This window comes from Durio zibethinus, chromosome 21 (genome assembly GCF_047325235.1).
Source record: "Durio zibethinus cultivar Kanyao isolate XHJ-2024 chromosome 21, ASM4732523v1, whole genome shotgun sequence".
In the NCBI taxonomy this organism is placed as follows: domain Eukaryota; kingdom Viridiplantae; phylum Streptophyta; class Magnoliopsida; order Malvales; family Malvaceae; genus Durio; species Durio zibethinus.
In genome coordinates, this window is record NC_143182.1 from 13,591,607 (window position 1) to 13,613,466 (window position 21,860).

Consider the following 21,860-nt stretch of genomic DNA (forward strand, 5'->3'; position numbering starts at 1 on the left):
GACACCAGCCTTTATTGATGACTTGGCTCACCACTATCTTTGAAAAAGGTTGACTTTGAAATCCTTCACCTACAGTATTGACCAATTCAAAAGATCGATAGGAGCATTCCAATGCTTCTTCGGCAGCCTCTACATATGGGGTCTTCAATGGTTGAGTTACCAGCATGTCTTCTTCCCCAACTACCACTACTAATTGACCTTTTACATTAAACTTGATCTTCTGGTGCAAAGTAGAAGGCACAGCTCCTGCCATATGAATCCATGATCTTCCTAACAGACAGTTGTAGGATGGAGAGATATCCATCACTTAGAATTTTATATTGAAGGTGCATGGCCCAATTTGTAAAGGCATTTCAATATCCCCCAGGACTTTTTTTCTAGTCCCATCAAAGGCTCTCACAATCATTTGACTATCCTTCATATGAGAATAATCAATGGGTAGCCTTGCCAAAGTTGACATAGGCATGACGTTGATAGCAGAGCCATTATCGATAAGGACCTTGGCTATGATATGGCTCTTGCACTTAACTGTGATATGCAGAGCCTTAGCATTTCTTTTTCCCTCCAAAGGAATCTCATCATCACTGAATGAAATGTGATTTGGCATAACTAGATTTCCAGTCAAGTGGTTCACATATTCGACAGACACGTTGTGGGCCACGTATGCCTGATTTAACACTTTCAACAAGGTATTTCGGTGTGGCTCTGAGTTTAGCAACAGTGATAATAATGAAATTCGAGCTGGCATTTTATTCAACTGTTCCACAACAGAATACTCACTATGTTTTACCAGCTTTAAGAATTCATAAATCTCCCTTTCTGATACTGGCTTTGGCTGATTTTCTTCTGGCTCTATCTCAGAATTATTTCATTTTTCTCTTTCTTTAGCTTTCTCCCTTCTGGCCTTCTCTAGCATTTCTGGAGTGTAACATCTCCCACTTCGAGTAATGCCTCCTACACCAGTTATATTGGAAGCATCGACTTTAGAGATCTCTTCTTTTTGTCTCTGAACTACAGTGTCACAGCCATATCTCCAGGGTATAGCTTTATCATCTTTGTATGGGAAAAGAGTTGGGACTTTAAAAGTTACCGACCTGGGGAGAAGTTTGTCTATGACTGACTTTGGTTTGTTTTCACATGGAATTGTTACTGGTTTTGGAAACAACTTCACAAGCTTATCAGTCATGTGCACCTCAGCATCTTTTTTTTCTTCTTTTTCTTCGTAAATCTCCATTTGATGTGAATCCAAGAGTTTTTGAACCTCTTGGTGAAACTGCTCACAAGTCTCAATGGAATGGCCCATTGCCCCACTATGATACTTACAATTAGTACCAGTTATATATGCTCCATGATAGCTGTGTGGACTTACCAGTTGTATCTTGTCTGCTTTTCGTAAAACATCAAACAATTGGTCGAGGGGTGTCTTAATATCTGCCACTTTTTTTTTTCATATGATGCTCCTGTTCTTCCCCTATAGCATTCACATTATGATTTGGCAAAAGATTGCCACTAACATTTGGCGCAGTCATCCCTCCTGTGTCAAAGCAAATCATCCCATCCTTGATCAACCGTTGCACTTTGTGTTTCAGGGTAGTGCAATTTTCGGTAGAGTGACTAGCAATCCCATAATGGTAGTCACAATGGGTGGTGGGATCATACCACTTAGGGTAAGGTGGCTTAAGGGGTTTCAATTTACTTGGAGCAATCAAATGATTATTGTAGAGCTCCTTATACAATTTCGTATAGGTTATTGGAATAGGGTCAAAAACAGGTTTCTCATGAGTGGTTCGTTGCTCCCGTTAGCCACCAATAGGGTTAGTTGGGCGATTTTGTGGTCTTGAGGTAGGTTGAATGTTAGGACTGTACATGGTGTTTTGGGGTCTATAAGAGGTTTGATAGGTTTGAGGGTATGGTGGTTGTGTAAATGGTTGGTATGGATGAAAGGAAGTGTTATTTACAGCGGGGTGATAAGGCAAATATTCTGATGGTGGGTAAGGTGAATAACTTCTGATCTGTCGTCTATCAAAGCTCACAGCCTGAGCTTCAGTTTCTTTTTTCTTCAGGACTCTTTTGCTAGATGCTTCATTTCCTTCTAGCTTGCCATTCTTGATGGCACTCTCAATGATCTCTCTCGAGATTACCATATCAGCAAAATTCTTTGTCGCATTCCCTATCATCTTTTCATAATAGGGAGGTTTTAAAGTGCTGACAAATAGCACTGTAGTTTCTTTTTCTGTCAGATGAGGTTGTACCTGAGAAGCAACATCCCTCCACCTCTGGGCATACTCTTTAAAAGACTCGTTTGCCTTTTTCTCTAGGTTTTGCAAAGACAAACGATCAGGGGCCAAATCGATGATATGTCGATATTGGTTGATAAAGTCATGTGCCATATCGCTCCAAGAGTGAATGCGAGTCCTGTCCAGCTGAACATACCATCTGGCCACAAAGTCAGTAAGACTGTCTTGGAAAACATGCATCAAGAGTTTCTCATCATGAGCATGAGCTGCCATTTTCCTGTAATACATGGTGATGTAGGTTTTGGGGCACTTTGTACCGTCATATTTTTCAAATTTTGGTACTTTAAACTTATGGGGGATAACCACATTAGGAACTAGGCAGAGCCCAGCAGCATCAACTGACCCATAAAAGCTAAATCCTTCCATAGCCCTCAGCCTTTGCTCTAGCATGCTAATCTTGGAATTTTTCTCAACTTCTACCTTCATCTTTTCCTTCTCTTTCTCTTTTAAATCATCTAGATCAGGAATTGGTTCTGCTGCCTTTTCAGTGAAGACAGGATTTATATAGCTATTATACTGCCCTGGGTTGAAAGCTAATGGCATTCCAGGATATGTTGGATATGCGAAATGTTGTGGCGGGGCCTTTTGAGCAGACTGGGCTTGAGGAGGGCCAAAACCTGGAGGGTACAAAGGGTCAGCCATTTCTTATAATGGGGGAATTTGCTGGCTTGTACTTCCTTCAACTCCTTTTCTTTTATTCATGTTATTAAGAGCCTTCAGAATCTTGCTTAGCTCACCTTCAATCTTCTCCTGAGCTTTTTCTAGCTTTTCAAATCTATGAGAACTTTTCTCCTCCATTTGTCTTGCTCTGAATCTTGTGTTGTATGGATGAGCAGGGTTTCGCTAGATGGAGCTATCTTGGAACCTTGAGTACCATATCTTAGAATTAGTAAATTTACATGATCATCACATGGTTATTTTGTCAAGTGTAATGAATGAGAATGCAATGAATGAAAAATGCATGTATGCAAAGAACATTTGCCTTAAAACGGTATTCAACTAAAGATGTAGACACCCAATCAAGACTCAACTCAACATTGTTATTTTTTATTTTTTCTTTGTTTTTTTGTTTTTTTGTTTTTTGTTTTTACCAAAGCTCCTCTAAACAGAGGCTCAACAACTTTGAAAAACATAAATTGCTCCTCTAAACAGAGGCACCATGACTTTGGAAATGTAAATTGCTTCTCTAAACAGAGGCAACAGAACTTTGAAAAAATAAATTGCTCCTCTAAATAGAGGCACCACGACTTTGAAAAAATAAATTGCTCCTCTAAATAGAGGCACCATGACTTTTGAAAGATAAATTGCTCCTCTAAATAGAGGCACCACGACTTTGGAAATGTAAATTGCTCCTCTAAACAGAGGCAACGGAACTTTGGAAAAATAAATTGCTCTTCTAAACAGAGGCACCACAACTTTGAAAAATAAATTGCTCCTCTAAACAGAGGCAACGGAACTTTGGAAAGTAAATTGCTCCTCTAAATAGAGGCACCACGACTTTGAGAAAGTAAATTGCTCCTTGACAATCATGTCCAAAGGAGTTGAAAGTTGTGTTTGAAGGAATTTCAGGAGATTATGCCCAAAGGTCTTATAAATCAACCCTGATACCAAAAGACATCCTATTTCAAGGATTAGGAACTTACCTGACAAGTTTCTTCTCAAACTTACAAAATATCTTCATATCTGTCTTCTCTATGTGGGATCTTGGAACACCCCTGCTTTTTGGATTTATACACTATACTTTTTCGAAAGTAGTGTATGCTATGCAAATGCATATGAATTTCAATGCATGCTATGCAAATGTTGGCCAATTGATTCCTGTTCAATGTATGATACTCAAGTTTCTCAAGCTCTTTTCTTAGGGATCAAGCCCTTCTATTCTTTAGAGATCCAATTACACTGCTCTTCTAAGATTGAACCAGTGTAGCTCTCAATTGTCTTTTCCACTCACATTCTTTCTTGTTCTGTTTTTCAATACTTTGGAATAAGCTTCATCAATCGATCATCACTTGACCGTCATTCAATGAATTTTTTAGTACTAACAAATTTCAGAACAAGTTTCATCCACCATCACTGGGTCATTACTCATAAATGTCTCAGCACTAACCATTCCAAAACAAACTTTGTCCACTGATTGTTCTCAGCATTTAATCATAACTTGCAAGTCATATCGATCAATTCATCTTTGTACTCATCACTTGGCTATACCACTTTTCAAGATTTGTCCCATCATATTCTCCATTTGGTCACATCATATATCCTTCCAAATCATCTCTTTTAGGTTCCTACCATTTCTTCATTTTGTCACCACTATCATCTTAGATTTCTTTTCAAATGAATGCAAGACTCTTTTAAGCACATATTCATTCATTCATTATCATTTCAAATCTTGACAAATATAATGTAATCAAGCATTTTCTCAATTCATTCTAGGGGTGAAACAATAAGATAACGCAATGTGAATTATGGTAAAGATAATCAATTAAGATCTGTTTTGGTGCAAAGCAAATGGGAAAGGAAATGAATTGGATACATGTCATTGGGATGGATGGTATGTCCAAATGATGAATATTTAGACAATTCTCAACATTAATCTAGGATTTTTTTCAAAAACTCATTCCATTTGAAGTCATCTTAAGCTTGGAAAACTTTGCCCCAGTCTTTGAGGGATCTTCAGATGTCTTTCATTCATGTGGGCCATTTGACCTGGATCTTTTTTTTTTTTTACTAAAATCACCCTTTCAGGTTTTCAATTTGAATCTCTTTTTTCATTTTCTCATTTTTTTTCTCTTTTTCTTTTTTTTTTCTTTTTTTTTCCATCATCTTCTTTTTGCTCATTTTTCATCCATTGTTGATATCTTCTATACATCCAACTTTAGAGCAATGTAGCATGATTCCATTGCTTCATCATGAGCATACCTTTGCTCAACATATGACCATTCAAGTTGAGTATTCACACTTGATCCAAATGGACTTTTCAAGGTTGTAACGTAGGCCAAGGTGAAGGGTCATAAAAAATAGATATAATAGGCTCAAAACATGTATTAAAAGGTTCAAAACCAACGGATCATTTGATACAACTTGGCATTTTGCCCCACATCGTTTCACTATTTTTTTTTCTTCACACAAAGGATTCTCATTATTTTACCTCAAATCATGTGTGGCATTTATTTTTCTTTTACTTTTCTTTCTCTTTCCATCTTTGAGACCTTTTGTGGTATTTTTTTTTCTTTTTTTTTTTTCAAAAATTACCTTCCAATGTAGAGGGTGATCCTTGGTTGGGGTTCCTAAAAAAAAAAATGATAGGCTCAAAGGGGTAACAATAAATGGTTTTTCAAATGGTAAAAGAAATATGGCCATTTTTCATCTCAATTGTGAATACCTTTCTTGAACATCATCTATTGAATAAAGCTCATGAACTTGTATAAAAGATTACACATCTTCAAGACATATCTATTTCACTTCCAGTAATAGCTTACTTTTTGCTCAAATCATCTTTTCATATTAATGTGGATGAGTTCTCAAAATCAAATCCCAGAATTACTATTATCATTGTCAAATATTCATCATCCAAAATTTGAGAATGGGAGTATAAAGTTATGAAAGGTGACAGAGCATGGAGTAATGATCAAGTGAAAGAGAAAAATGTGATGAAATGCATTAACTTGCCTTTATTAAGATGATAACAAGTGAAGTCATATTGCAAGAAGAAATCTAACATTACTTGAAAAGAAATCTTAAAATGACAAAAAAAACCTTCAACCAGCCTTATCTCCATTAAAAATTAGCCCCCTATATGATCAGGTGAAGAAATCCCCATTGACATGTTGCCCCTCAATTCATTGTGACTCTCCGGCCCCTTTCTGTTCTTGACCTTCACTCAGAACGCTAACATTAGGTATTGTTGCTTTCCCTTGATCAAAACTTACCATTCCATCATTGATCAATCGTTGCACCTTATGCTTTAAAGCAGTGCAATTTTCAGTAGAATGGCCAGTAATTCCATAGTGGTAGTCGCAGTGGGCTGTAGGATTATACCACTTTGGATAGGGTGGTTTAAGCGGCTCCACATGGCTGGGGGCAATCAAATGGCTATTATAAAGCTCTCGATATAACTCTGTATAAGTCATAGGGATTGGATCAAATACAGGTTTTTCTCGAGTAGTCCGTTGTTCTCGTGAACCACTTACTGGGTTAATAGGGTGAATTTAGGTTCTTACAGGAGCTTGAATGTTAAAGCTATATGTAAGATCTTGAGGGCTAAAATAAGATGGTTGTGGGGCTAGCTGGTATGGGTAGGATGAGGCATTATTCACAGCAAGATAATATGAAGAGTAACCTTGGGATGGATAGGGTTGATAACCCCTGAATTATTGTCTATCAAAGCTCACAGCTTGAGCTTCAGCTTCTTTCTTTTCTGATGCCTTCTTAGTTTCTCCTCTTTTTAACTTGCCATTTTTTATGGCACTTTCAATAATTTCTCCAGAGATTACCATGTCAGCGAAATTTTTTGTTGCATTCCCTATCATCTTTTCATAATAGAGAGACTTCAAAGTGCTGACAAATAACACTGTGGTCTCTTTTTCTGTTAGTGGAGGTTATACTTGTGAAGCTATATCTCTCCATCTCTGGGCATACTCTTTAAAAGATTCGTTTGACTTTTTCTCCAGATTCTATAAAGACAAACGATCAGGAGCCAAATCGATAATGTGTCGATATTGACTGATAAAGTCATGGGCCATATCGCTCCAAGAGTGAATGCGAGTCCTATCCAGTGGAACATACCATCTGGCCGCAGAGCCAGTAAGACTATCCTGAAAGACATGCATCAAGAGTTTTTCATCATGAGCATGAGCTGCCATCTTTCTGCAATACATGGTGATGTGGGTTTTAAGGCACTTTGTACCGTCATATTTTTTAAATTTTGGTACTTTGAACTTATGGGGGATAACCACATCAGGAACTAGGTAGAGCCTAGCAGCATCAACTGACCCATAAAAGCTAAATCCTTCTACAGCCCTTAGCCTTTGCTCTAGCATGCTAATCTTGGACTTTTCCTCAGCTTCCACTCTCATTTTTTTCTTCTCCTTTTCTTTTAAATCACTTAGATCAGGAATTGGTTCTGCTGCCTTTTTAGTGAAGACATAATTTATATAGCTATTATACTGCCCCGGGTTGAAAGTTGATGACATTTCAGGATATGTTAGATCTGCGAAGTGTTGTGACAGGACCTTTTGGGCAGACTGGGCTTGAGGTGGGCCAAAACCTGAAGGGTACAGAGGGTTAGCCACTTCTTGTAATAGGGGAATTTGCTGGCTTGTACTTCCTTCAACTCTTTTTATTTTATTCATGTTATTAAGAGCCTCCAGAATCTTGCTTAGCTCACTTTTAATCTTCTCTTGTGCTTTTTCTAGTTTTTCAAATCTATGGGAACTTTTCTCTTCCATTTGCCTTGTTCTAGATCTTGTGTTGTATGGATGAGCAGGGTTTTCGCTAGATGGAGCTATCCTGGAACCTTGAGTACCATACTCATGATTAGAAATGTTATGCTATGCCTTATGTATGATACTTTGATGCACGAATGAAATGTACATTTTTTTTGAATGAAATCTAATATGACATGGATGCAAATGATTGTGTTAAAACATGATCATGCAAATAATGCAGATGCATACAATTAGACAAACAACATAGTTAGTTCCATGGATGAAATGAAAGTGATGTTGATGTATAATGTTACATATGGTAATGAAAATGATACACAAAGTTAAACAATCAAAATGATTAGATAAACACCTTTTTTGTGTCTTAACTTCAAGGTATATCTATCATTGGGTAGAAAGGGTTCTATCCTAGGTTTAGGCACTCTTAAGGTTCATTATATGCGGTTTTAGGGTCAAAGTCTAAAGGTCCTTAAATTGTTCCTTACATCTTTGTCCATCACAGACTAGTAAGGCACTCTAATCCTCACCCATTACAGGCTACAAGCAGAAAATGTTCAATTTGAGCGGGAGTATTTCGCTAGCCACTGTGGAGGCATTAGACCTCACGAAAGTAATAGGTACTTTACTCCCTCCTAGAGGGACAGAGCTCGGGAATAGAGCTCATGTTATGCACATGCACATGAATGACATAATTAACAAAGCAAATACACATGAATGAATAATAACACATATAGTACAACAAGGTTCAATTTTATTAAGCTTTTGGATAACATAAATTATTTGCTGGCCTGACTCTCAAAGTCCCCAGCGGAGTCGCCAAGCTGTCATAACTTCTAGATCCGGGGATCTATCGCTAGACATATACTTTAGGGAGTCGCCACCAATCTTTTTTATCTAGGTGCGATTGGCCACCTAAAGAATCATCCTTTCAGGGAACACCTAAGCTTAAGGGTCCCTAAAAGAATAGGTTCGGGTCTACTAACCAGAACAGGGTTCAGGAGTTCGATTACGTGTGAGGAAGGTTATAGCACCCTCACAACGCCCATCAAAAGATGGTACCAGCTGAAATTTGTGTTATCCAATGAGCCTTAAAATTTTACCAAGTAATTAATTATTGGAAATTTTTCTCAATTGACTCTAATACTTTTAGCAGAAAATTGAGAAAATTCCCTCACCTCAAGAGTATGCAAGAACGAACTACTGTTTCACTTGCAGAGGCTCCGTCGTCGGATTAGTTAAAGAAAAATCAAAATAAAAATCAAAATAGAAATCAGAATAGAAAGGAAGGAAAGAATGAATGTTTTTGTGTAGGAAAAATTGATACTTTCAACTTTTCCCCAAAAATATTTTTTTGGAAATTTATTTTTAGGGAAAATTGATACTTTCAACTTTTCCCCAAAAATATTTTTTTTTGGAAATTTATTTTAAGGAAAATTGATACTTTCAACTTTTCCCTAAAAATATTTTTTGGAAATTTCTTCTTAAGGAAATTGATACTTTCAACTTTTCCTCAAAAACCCCTTTTTGAAATTTATTTTTAAGGAAAATTGATACTTTCAACTTTTCCCTAAAAATATTTTTTGGAAATTTTGATTTTCAAGGAAAATTGATACTTTCAACTTTTCCCTAAAAATATTTTTTTTGAAAATTTTGATTTTTATTTAAAGAAAATAGAATAATAAAATAAAAAAAATAAAAGTGAAAATAAATAAAAATAAAAAACAAAAATAAAAATAAAATAAAGATAAAAAGAATATTAAATAAACCTAATCTAATAAATAAATAAATAAGTAATAAAACAAATAAAAAAAATTCCAAAAAAAAAACCTAGAGCGACTCGGCTATTGGCTCGGCTCGGCTCAAGGAAGAAAAACGGCTCGGGGGAGCGGCTTGGCAGCTCGGCTCGGCTCGGCTTAGAGGAGGGTAGACACGCACGGGTCAAGAAACGGGTCGACGTTCGGGTCGGGTCGGATCTCGACAAAACGTGTGGATCCTCTAGGTTACTTAAAGCCAAAACGACATCGTTTTGAGAGGGTATAAAAGGTACTTCCCTCTGTTTTTTGGCAGAACACTCCTCCCCTCTCTCTCTCTTCCTTCCCTTTTCTCTCCCTTCTCTCTGAAAAATCGAAGAACTCCGGTTGAAGATTCACCGGATTCTGAAAAATTTCACCGAAATCTGGGTTTTATTGCCAGAAGTTTGCCGGAAGGTTACCGAAAAGTTAGTTGGTTTTTGGATCCTCGTCGAAAACTGAGCAGCTCACCGGAAGCTTCAAATTTGGCTAGAATCTTGGCCAAAAAATTCAACGCTCGTTGAAAAATTCACCGGAATCTGGAAATTTCTCAAAAATTTTCAGAAAAATTTTTCGCCAAAAATTTCTAAAAATTTATTTCTGATCCCTACAGCTATCCTAACACTTCTCAACCTTCTTCAGCCTTCGAAAACTCTTCTAAACACCTCTTTTCTCTCCAATTCAGTAGCTTTGCTCACTATTTTTTGTGTGTTCTTCATTTGTTCTAGGAGGGTCCCTTTTATAGGGATTGATCAGGAGTTTCTAATCAATCCCAATTCCTCTTTGGATGGGGATTCAATCTTTGAATCCAATCTGGACTCTTCTGATTGAATCCCCATTCCCAGTAGGATTCTTCAGCTTCAATCTCAACCTTCCAAAAAAGGAAAAATAATAATAATAATAATCGGATAATAAAAAAAAATGAGATAAATGAATAAAATAAAATTGCCAGATAATTAAAATAAATAAATAAAATAAAATAAGATAAATCCAAAAATATATTACAAAAAAAATAATATAATAATAAATATATCTATATAAATAAAATACATATAAATCTATTCTAAATAAAAAAATAAATAAATACAGATATACATATATTAATACATAATAATAATAATAAAATACATAAAATAAAAAAGAAAAAATAATAATAATAAAAATAATACCAGATAGAAATTGAAATGGTTTTACCTATTTGGGCCAGGCCCAATTGATCTGGGCCTGGACCCAATTGGGTGTCTACAGTAAGTTTGAGAAGAAACTTGTCAGGTAAGTTCCTAATCCTTGAAATAAGATGTCTTTTGGTATCAGGGTTGATTTATAAGATCTTTGGGCATAATCTCCTGAAATTCCTTCAAACACAACTTTCAACTCCTTTGGACATGATTGTCAAGGAACAATTTACTTTCTCAAAGTCGTGGTGCCTCTGTTTAGAGGAGCAATTTACTTTTCAAAGTTCCGTTGCCTCTGTTTAGAGGAGCAATTTACATTTCCAAAGTTCCGTTGCCTCTGTTTAAAGGAGCAATTTACATTTCCAAAGTCGTGGTGCCTCTGTTTAGAGGAGCAATTTATATTTTTCAAAGTCGTTGAGCCTCTGTTTAGAGAAGCTTTGGTAAAAAAAAAAATAAAAAAACAAAAAAAATAAAAAAAAAACAAAAAAACAAAAAAACAAAGAAAAAACAAAAAAATAACAATGTTGAGTTGAGTCTTGATTGGGTGTCTACGTCTTTGCACAATTTTTGTTTCACAGAAAATATGCAAAGAGGGGCAGCTGTGACACCCAATTGGGTCCAGGCCCAGATCAATTGGGCCTGGCCCAAATAGGTAAAACCATTTCAATTTCTATCTAGTATTATTTTTATTATTATTATTTTTTCTTTTGTATTTTATGTATTTTATTATTATTATTATGTATTAATATATTTATATTGTATTTATTTATTTTTTTATTTAGAATAGATTTATATGTATTTTATTTATATAGATATATTTATTATTATTATATTTTTTTTGTAATATATTTTTGGATTTATCTTATTTTATTTTATTTATTTATTTTAATTATCTGGCAATTTTATTTTATTCATTTATCTCATTTTTTTATTATCCGATTATTATTATTTTTTTTTCCTTTTTTGGAAGGTTGAGATTGAAGCTGAAGAATCATACTGGGAATAGGGATTTAATCAGAAAAGTCCATATTGGATTCAAAGATTGAATCCCCGTCCAAAGAGGAATTAGGATTGATCAGAAACTCCTGATCAATCCCTATAAAAGGGACCCTCCTGGAACAGATGAAGAACACACAAAAAACAGTGAGCAAAGCTACTGAATTGAAGAGAAAAGAGGTGTTTAGAAGAGTTTTCGAAGGCTAAAGAAGGTTGAGAAGTGTTAGGATAGCTGTAGGGATCAGAAATAATTTTTTAGAAATTTTTGGCGAAAAATTTTTCTGGAAATTTCTGAGAAATTTCCAGATTCCGGTGAATTTTTCAACGAGCGTTGAATTTTTTTGCCAAGATTCCAGCCAAATTTGAAGCTTCCGGCCAGCTGCCTAGTTTTCGACGAGGATCCAAAAACCGACCAACTTTCTGGTAACCTTCCGGCAAACTTCTGGCAAAAAAACCCAGATTCCGACGAAATTTTTCAGAATCCGGTGAATCTTCAACCGGAGTTCTTCAATTTTTTAGAGAGAAGGGAGAGAAAAGGGAAGGAAGAGAGAGAGAGGGGAGGAGTGTTCTGTCAAAAAATAGAGGGAAGTGCCTTTTATACCCTCTCAAAAAGACGTCGTTTTGGCCTTAAGTAACTTAGAGGATCCGCGCGTTTTGCCGAGATCCGACCCGACCCGAGCGTCGACCCGCTTCTTGACCCGCGCGTGTCTACCCTCCTCCAAGCTAAGCTGAGCCGAGCCGAGCCGAGCTGCCAAGCCGCTCCCCCGAGCCGTTTTTCTTCCTTGAGCCGAGCCGATAGCCGAGCCGCTCCAGGTTTTTTTTTTTAGAATTTTTTTATTTGTTTTATTATTTATTTATTTATTTATTAGATTAGGTTTATTTAATATTCTTTTTATCTTTATTTTATTTTTATTTTTGTTTTTTATTTTTATTTATTTTCACTTTTATTTTATTTTATTTTATTATTCTATTTTCTTTAAATAAAAATCAAAATTTTCAAAAAAAATATTTTTAGGGAAAAGTTGAAAGTATCAATTTTCCTTAAAAATAAATTTCAAAAAGGGGTTTTTGAGGAAAAGTTGAAAGTATCAATTTTCCTTGAAAATCAAAATTTTCAAAAAAAATATTTTTAAGGAAAAGTTGAAAGTATCAATTTTCCTTAAGAATAAATTTCCAAAAAATATTTTTAGGGAAAAGTTGAAAGTATCAATTTTCCTTAAAATAAATTTCCAAAAAAAAAATATTTTTGGGGAAAGTTGAAAGTATCAATTTTCCCTAAAAATAAATTTTCAAAAAAATATTTTTGGGGAAAAGTTGAAAGTATCAATTTTCCCTACACAAAAACAATCATTCTTTCCTTCCTTTCTATTCTGATTTCTATTTTGATTTTTATTTTGATTTTTCTTTAACTAATCCGACGACGGAGCCTCTGCAAGTGAAACAGTAGTTCTTTCTTGCATACTCTTGAGGTGAGGGAATTTTCTTAATTTTCTGCTAAAAGTATTAGAGTCAATTGAGAAAAATTTTCAATAATTAATTACTTGGTAAAATTTTAAGGCTCATTGGATAACACAAATTTCAGCTGGTACCATATTTTGATGGGCGTTGTGAGGGTGTTATAACCTTCCTCATACGTAATCGAACTCCCGAACCCTGTTCTGGTTAGCAGACCCGAACCTATTCTTTTAGGGACCCTTAAGCTTAGGTGTTCCATGAAAGAACAGATTCTTTAAGTGGCCAATCGCACCTAGATAAAAAAGATTGGTGGCGACTCCCTAAAGTCAATGTCTAGTGATAGATCCCCGGATCTAGACATTATGACATAGTTTAAGGGCTATAAAAATTCAACTTTTACAGTGAATAATGTGGACCAGCGAATCTCATATTGAATCTTGATCCAATGGCTAAAATTGTTCTTTGAGAAAAAAGGGAAAAACTTTAGCCCTTGGATAAGATTTTATCTAAAGGTCTATATTCAATCTTTCAAATATATTTTAGTGGCTTTTTTCTTTAAAAGAAAAAGGAGGGCTCTTAGAAAAAATAAATTTTTTTAGAGGAAAGGTTGAGAGGGAGGAGAAGTTTTTTGAAAAGTAACGATAAAAAAAAGGGAAAAAAAAGAAAAAGAGAGAAAAACAAAAAGAAAAACAAAAAAAAAAGAAAGACGAAGAAGAAAGAGGTTTGTTGGTCACTTGAAAAATAACAAAAATGGTAAGAAGGTTGGAGCAAAAAGAAAAGAGAAAACAGACCATAGGTAAATTTCTTATCGCTCTTCATAGTTTATTTACATGCAATAAACCATTATCATGTTTTCATTATAGGTTTTTAGCATTTTCTATAGGGTAAACAAGCTTTCCATGTAGAGTATACAGTGTGAAAATATGAACTTTTGTTTACTTTTTTTTTTCGTTACATTGATGAACTAGGAGCATTCGAGCTCTATTTATGGACTATGGTTGTTGGTTCCTTTAGTTAGTGTTTGCTGGTAGTGTTTTAAAAAAAACAAAAAGGTGCAACCTTGGTGGTATGGTTTTGAAAAAGTAAATTGTATATAATGAAAAAGAGCCTCCTTTTTCTTTTTGAAGATCGAGAACCATTTGAAAGCATGAGAAAGTTTTAAAAGTTTAAAAGGTTTAAAGCATCAAAACCTAGTTTTTTATGCATTTTTGGTCTAGTTCAAACTTTGGTGGTGTGGTTTTAAAAGAAACAAAACCCATTTGTGATTGCTTCCACTTGATTGAAGAGGTTTTCAGCTCTATTATTTCACATGGGACGTTCAATTTTTTGCATAATTTATGGATAAAAACCCCAAGTTTCCCTTTTCATATTTGTTGACTTTTTTAAAGGTGTAGAATATGAATAGACATTTAAAGATTCATCTAGTATATTTGAGGAAATTGTAGAAACAAAAGAGTTGGGACTACTGATTATTTGGTTTTCTTCTAAAAATTGAAAGTTTTGTAAGATAGAAGAAAAAATAAGTCTTTCATGAGAATATTTGGTTGTCTTTTGATGAGATTAGATGGTTTGCCAGTTATGCTTTTAACATTATCACCTACAAGGTAGCCCTTATTTACAAAAAAATAGAAATAAATAAATCTGACAACTTCTTGGGAATAAAAAGAATGAAAGCTCAAGGATTAAGAACTTCATAGCTTGAGAAGCCATGGCTAGAATCAGTGGTCCATAGAGATTGCCACAGGAAAAACCTTGTTCTTCTTATCATTATTCCAACCTTTTAATAGTTGATAAAGATCACATGAAAGCATTAAAGGCAAGGGCATGAGACCTATGATTATAGGGATTGTTGCATTGGGTGTTTCTTTCATGTTTTTTAGCCTAAACGATGATGGAAAATATGACATAGGTAAGATGAGTAGGTAAAAAAGAATCTGGGAAGGTTTTTTTTTTTTGGAATTTTATGTCTTTTTTTTATGTATATAATCAATAAATTTTAAAATATATGGCTAAAGTTTATTTGTTCTTGATAAAATCTATTTTCATGCATGTTTAAAGTTGTCGATACCCATGCACGCTTTATGTGGTTTAAGTTTAATAACAATTTTAATTTTATACATTTTAATTTTTTTATTGTTTGGATTCTCATACTCATTTTAATTTAATCTTTCATACTTTAATCTATATTTGTTATATTTTATTTCTCATGCATTTTAAATTTATGCATAATAATAATAATAGAAATAATAATAATAATAATAATAATAATAATAATAATAATAATAATAATAATGATGATGATGATGATAATTTTAAAGAAAGAAGAAATATATACAAAATATGTAAGAATATAAAATTTTATTTTTTAGAAAAATTATAAAAACGAGCTTGCTTTGAAAGTTTGCCTAGATATTGGAGATTTTTAAAGAGATTCATAAATTCCTAAGATTTAAACCCAAATCTACCAAAAACCCCAAACTCATTTTAAATTTCTAAAGATTTGCATGAAAACCTTTTATGAAGTAATTTATTCTCAAATGTTGCCTAGATGATGGGATATTTAGAAAATTTTATTTCATTAAGAGTTTTCATATATTTTTGTAACTTAAAATAAATTCATCTTGTTAAAATAACATGTATAAAAAAATAATAAAATTAATAGGATGAGATTATAAATATAAAAAATCACACATAAACTCTGCCTAAATGTTAAAGAGTCAAAGTGATCTCTTTGTTTAAAAATATTATTCTTAAATTTGTATTTTATCTTCATCTGCATATAACTTATTTCTTAAAATAATGTGTACATTCATAATTCATATATATGTTTGTTGATATTTAATATTAATTATATTATTCATTTTTTTTACTGTATAAAAAGCTTTCTTAAAAATTTTTAGTTTGGAACAAATAAAATTAAAATAGCATTTTGTAAAATATAATTGTTGATACTCTCCCTAGATGTTGCATAGTCATCAATAATTATCATTTACAAAGAGTATTATTTTATTATTTTAAAAAAAATGTTATGATAAATCTTAAATTGAAAGACTATCTTTGAATTCTTCCTTTATATCGGTGACTTTGAAGGTAATTCTTTAATTTGAAGATTGTCATAATATTCCTAAATTAAATTTTTTTTAACTAATTTTATTTCTTAAAAACAAAGGGAATTATAATTAAATTTCATATAAAAAATTTTATTTATTCAAAATTAAAAATAGTGCATAATTAGTTGGTACGGATTTTGTGAACGTTGTGGGGTGCTAATTCTTTCCCATATGTAATCGACTATGGAACCCAATTTGTTTATAGACCAAAATTATCTTTTTGCTAATGCTTTAAACCTGTTTTATTATTTTATTAAAAGATAAAATTTTTAAGTGGTTAATCACATCCTAAAGAAGATTGGTAGTGACTCTCCATGTTTTTTATGATTTTTAAATTTTAATGTCTAGTGATCGAGTTTCTGGACTGATATATTATGACATCATTTAGAATGGTCTAGATAATCCTATGAAAAAGCAACATGTACTTATAGGTTCAATCTTTCTTTCAAAGTAGTTATAAATTCTAAATACTGTAGGGTATCCCTAAACTCGAAAATGGTTCAAGCTAGGTTTCCACCAATCCATAATTCAAAAGGTGTTTTAGGAACAAATTTACTAGGCACCTTACTGAGTATATAGAAAGTAATTTTAATAGTTTTATCCCAAAGAGATTCCAGAAGATTGTTCTTATTCAGCATGCTCTTCATCATATCCTTAAAGATGCGATTCTACCTTTTGGCCATACCATTTTGTTTAGAACTACCGGTCATAGTATATTGGGCAATAATCACACACTATTGTAAACATTTGGCAAATGATCCTACGTGCTATCCAGATTCACTATGTTTGTCATAATACTCACCACTTCAGTTAGACCTAACAACTTTGATGATTTTCCCTAATTGTTTCTCTATCTCAATTTTAAAAATTTTGAATTTATCAAAAGCATTAGATTTTTCATCAAGTAGGTAAAGATACCCATAATGAGAATAGTAATCAATAAAAGTAACAAAATATTTGTTACCACACAAAATAGATGTAAAAGGTCCACCAAAATCAATGTGTACAATTTCTAAAATGTTAGAACTACAAGTTGCCCCTTTTTTCTTAATCTTAGTTAGTTTACTCCTTATGCAATCAACACAAGTGTCTAACTTTTCAAAATCAAGGGATGGTAAAGTACCATCTTTTATCAATCTTTGTACTCTCTCATTAGAAATGTGACCCAACCCTTTATGCCACAACAAGAAAGAGTTTTCTTTAATAAAAAATCTTTTAGACATTATCTTTTCAACATTATTGCAATTACAATTATATTCATTATTAAAGGCCATACACAATTTATATAAATTATCAACAAGTTTAAATTCACCAACAACATTTAAATTTAAAAAGAAATCAACATTTTCCATTTCCAATGCAAAAGTAGTAACCATGTTTGTCCAAAACAGAAACTAAAATCAAATTCCTCTTAAATGAAGGTACATAAAAAATATTTTCCAAAGTAAGTTCAAAACTACAATCCAAATCTAAACCTACTGTTCCTATATAACTAACATCTTTCAACATTGTTTTCAACTTTAAGTTTGGCCCTTTTCTCACTTTGCTTCCGTTTGCTTTTGAACCCTTGCAAGGTAATAGCAAAATGAACAGTTACACCACTATCAAGTTACCACGAATTCAGTGGGGCACTAACAATGTAAGATTCAAAACAAATGAAAGCTAGTGAATTACCTTTTTATTTATTCTTTTTCTCTAACCAAACCTTATATTAAGGCACTTATGCTTCATATGACTTTTTTTCTTGTAGAAAAAATACTTGATATCTTTGTTAATGATAGCTTTAGGACTTCTTACCCCTTTAGTTTGACCACTACCCTGTCCTTTATTATTTTAAACTTTCTTACAAGCATTAGGAACATATCTCCTAGGTTTTTCATAATTCCTTTAGTAATTAGGTTTAGAGTAAGTATTAAGATAGGTACTCTCACTCTTTTTTTTCTTGAGTTTTTCTTCTTTAAAAACACATTTTGAGACAAGATCATTAACACTCCAAACCTCGTTCATAGCATTATAAGCCATTTTGATTTGGGTGAACTTAATAGGTAATGAATTAAGAGCATGGTGAATAATGAATTTGTTAGGCAAGATAATTTTATGGGAAGTTAATTTGATTTGAATGTGGACCATCTTTATAATAAAATCTTTAACACCCCTTGCATTGTCATACCTCATACTTTTAAGCTCACTCATAAGCTTTCCAACTTCAAACTTACTAGATTTTTAGTATCTATTGCCTACATTATTGTAAAGATCCCTAGCATTTTTAGTATTATCCAAACCACTCAAAAGATGTTCAAAAATAGACCTTTTTATGACATACAGACACATACAATTTGCCATTCTCCATTTAGTAAAAAAATATTTTTGTTCAGCATACTTTCCTCTGTAAGATCAACAAGCGTTAAAAACGTAAGACTATGCCTATCTCGCTCATAACCAAAGCAAAGTTTAGATCTTCATTCCATCTCTTATAATTAGACCTATGAAGTACCTTGATAGTGGCTTAATTTTTATTGACAGTAAAAGTCATTGTTCAAGACAAAATGCAACATTAGTCAATAGACAATAATGTATAGCAATGATTCATGATATGTTAACAATTATTGAAAGGTCCAAGTGCATCATCACAAACTCCCCTTCAGTTAAATAAATTTTCTAGACCGATATACCCATAGCCATGATGCTTTATGTTCCAAAACAAATTACTTGTACATTAACCCCTTTTGGGCAAGTAAATGTATAAAATAATTTAATGATCATCTCGTAACCTTAGAATGATAAAATATTCCATTAACTTCAGTAAGTAAGCTACTTTGGTAGCCAAGCACTTATATCAATTAATGAAAATTTTCTTCACACTAGGAAATTTTATTAATTGCCCAAAATTCTCGATTTACATACTCAACCTTAATATATGTAATGGACCATTCGAATTGTGATATTAAACCTAGACGTGTCTTATTAAGTCCTATAAATAATGTATATTGCATTTAAACTTGGGTATGTAACTTAATTTAAAACTATTTTTAATTACTAGTTAATCATATACATAAAGTTCAACCCAATAGTACATAAATATTAAGGCCTATGTAGGGAGAATACTTATTGCCATTGGACTCCCAGCGTGCCAAAATATTTTATCATAAAATAAAATAAATAAAATCATGTGCACAATGTGTAATAATTAGTGAACAAGGCATGAATATCAAATAATAAATATTTCATGCAATTTAAAAATTCCAAAAAAATCACAAAAAAATAAGAAATAAAATTTTGAGCATGTTAGAAAAAACCAAAGTAAAAAGGCCACTAAATGAGCCCACATACGCTGCACGCACCATTCTTTGCATGTGGGTTTCATCAGGCATTATAGGAGTTATCTTCAACCTCCAACCGGGTTGACCTAACTCGATTAGAGTGATTTCTTGACCCGTTCAGGTTTGTTGACTATTTTTAACCATTTTTTATGCATTTTCACGACATTGTTAACAAATTAAGTATCTAAAATTCAATTAAAGTGATTTTCTATCAAACCAATACAAAAATCACATCATGAAACAACAAAAACAAGATCAATTTGAGAAAAATTTTGGATTCTATAAACTCATATGCAACCCATTTTTGTTTTCTTTTTGTTTGATTATTTTGCACCAACATTTTATGAAATCAAATGCTTTGATTCAAGTTTATAACACATAAGAGACATAATCCAAGGATTAATTTCGGATTAAATACGTAAAATATTGATGTCTTAATCAAAACAAGAATTTTGATCAAAATTGTAACCAAAAACTTTGAACCTCGTTTTCTCTCTCCATACAAGCAATTAGAAAAAGATCATTATATGATTTTAATCCTCTTTCATAGAGGAACAAAAGCCCTTAACCAATTTTGAAAAGTAATGATCAAAATTCTTGCAACAACTTATTCATGCTAAACAAGCAATCCACCAAAAAATTAGTTAAATTAACATGAAAATAAGGTCCTAATTTCACACAATCATGCTTTGATACCAACCCAAGATTATTGTGTAAAAATTAGAACACATACATTAATCGAAGAGATTGAGCATATTTGTTTAGATAGTCATTGTGAATTCGTAGAAGCAAAATAATCCCTGAAGTAGCTATGGTCTTCCTCTTCGCTCTTCTTTTTTGTTAGCGATTTCTCAATAAATAATTACTGTGTTACAAAAGTGAAAAGGAGACCTTAGCCTAATTAATTAAATAACCCTAAAAGCCTCCTCATCAAAGACATATTGGGCCAAAGGTTTACATAACTGCCATACCGCATTGACCCATTAGATGTACAAAGCATACACTTAAATGATCACATTAAATTATTTGGGCTCTCATATTTATCTCATATTAGAATTAAATCATCAATTAATTTTATTAAATTATTAAAATCACCAATTAATAGTAATCCACTTATGAAAAATTCTAACACTAAAATCTACTTGGCTGAAAACTGTAACACAAGAACAACCAACTAAAAGTGTCATTGAAGCTCGTGCAGCAACACGGGAGGAGGCAGAGAAAGCCAAGTATATGGCGGGGTATTTTCTTTCTAAGAAACCCTGAAGGCCTCTTTTGATATCATTTTTTCCTTATTTTGAATCATTTTAGTTATTTTATGAAGATTAAATATTGATCCTAAGCATATAACTAACCATTGCACATGATCATGGTTTGTAGTTTTCTATGAGAAAATTGGTATGGCATTGATCTGTTGATTGGACAAGCTTTTAAACAAAACTTAACATCTTTTCATTTTGTGCATGGACATGTAAAGAAATATATGCTTCCATAGATGCATCTGTATAAGATTTTTTTGGATCTTTTTATGTTTTTGGAATATGGCACTTCGTTGTTAGGGACACTTAGGGTAATTTATTTATATATAAAAATCTGCATAACCAGTTAGGCAATGGTAGTTTTTAGTTAACACTCCATCTGTAACTTGAAGTGTAAAGTTATAAGGCAATTATCCAGGTTCAAACGTGAAGAAATGAAAATTCAAGCATAGGAGAACCATCAAAATGCAAAAACTGAATTTGAGATGAGAAAATTTGAGGATTATATAGCATCTGGCAATATACGTTTTATTTTTGTTGTCACCTCTGTTATTTCGTTTATTGGCTAAATTGCAATTTGCAAATCTTAAGATTAGTAAAATCAATCACCTATTCATTCTCTCTCTCCATACAATCCTTGGAGATGATTTTCTTAAATTCTCATATTCATTGTAATCACATAGAAAAGTTTACATACAAGAAGTGTTAATTGACTTCTGGTAGTTGTGATTATGCAAATGAAATAGAGTTGAAAGAATATTCAGGGTAGATAATATGGATTCAAACTATGAGCATTAATTAAGGTTGAAAAAGTGGCAAGCTGTAGTCAAAGCAGCTTACTATTCAATCTCTGCTGGTCACTCTTTGTTAGCTCAAGTCAAGCTTGACTCACATGTTAAGCAACAAGATTGTGCACAGCTCATAAACTTTTTGCCAAGCTCCTAATCTTAGGCAATTGATTATCCTCATTATCCTCATACCAATCTCGTATTACATATAAATGTATATGATGAG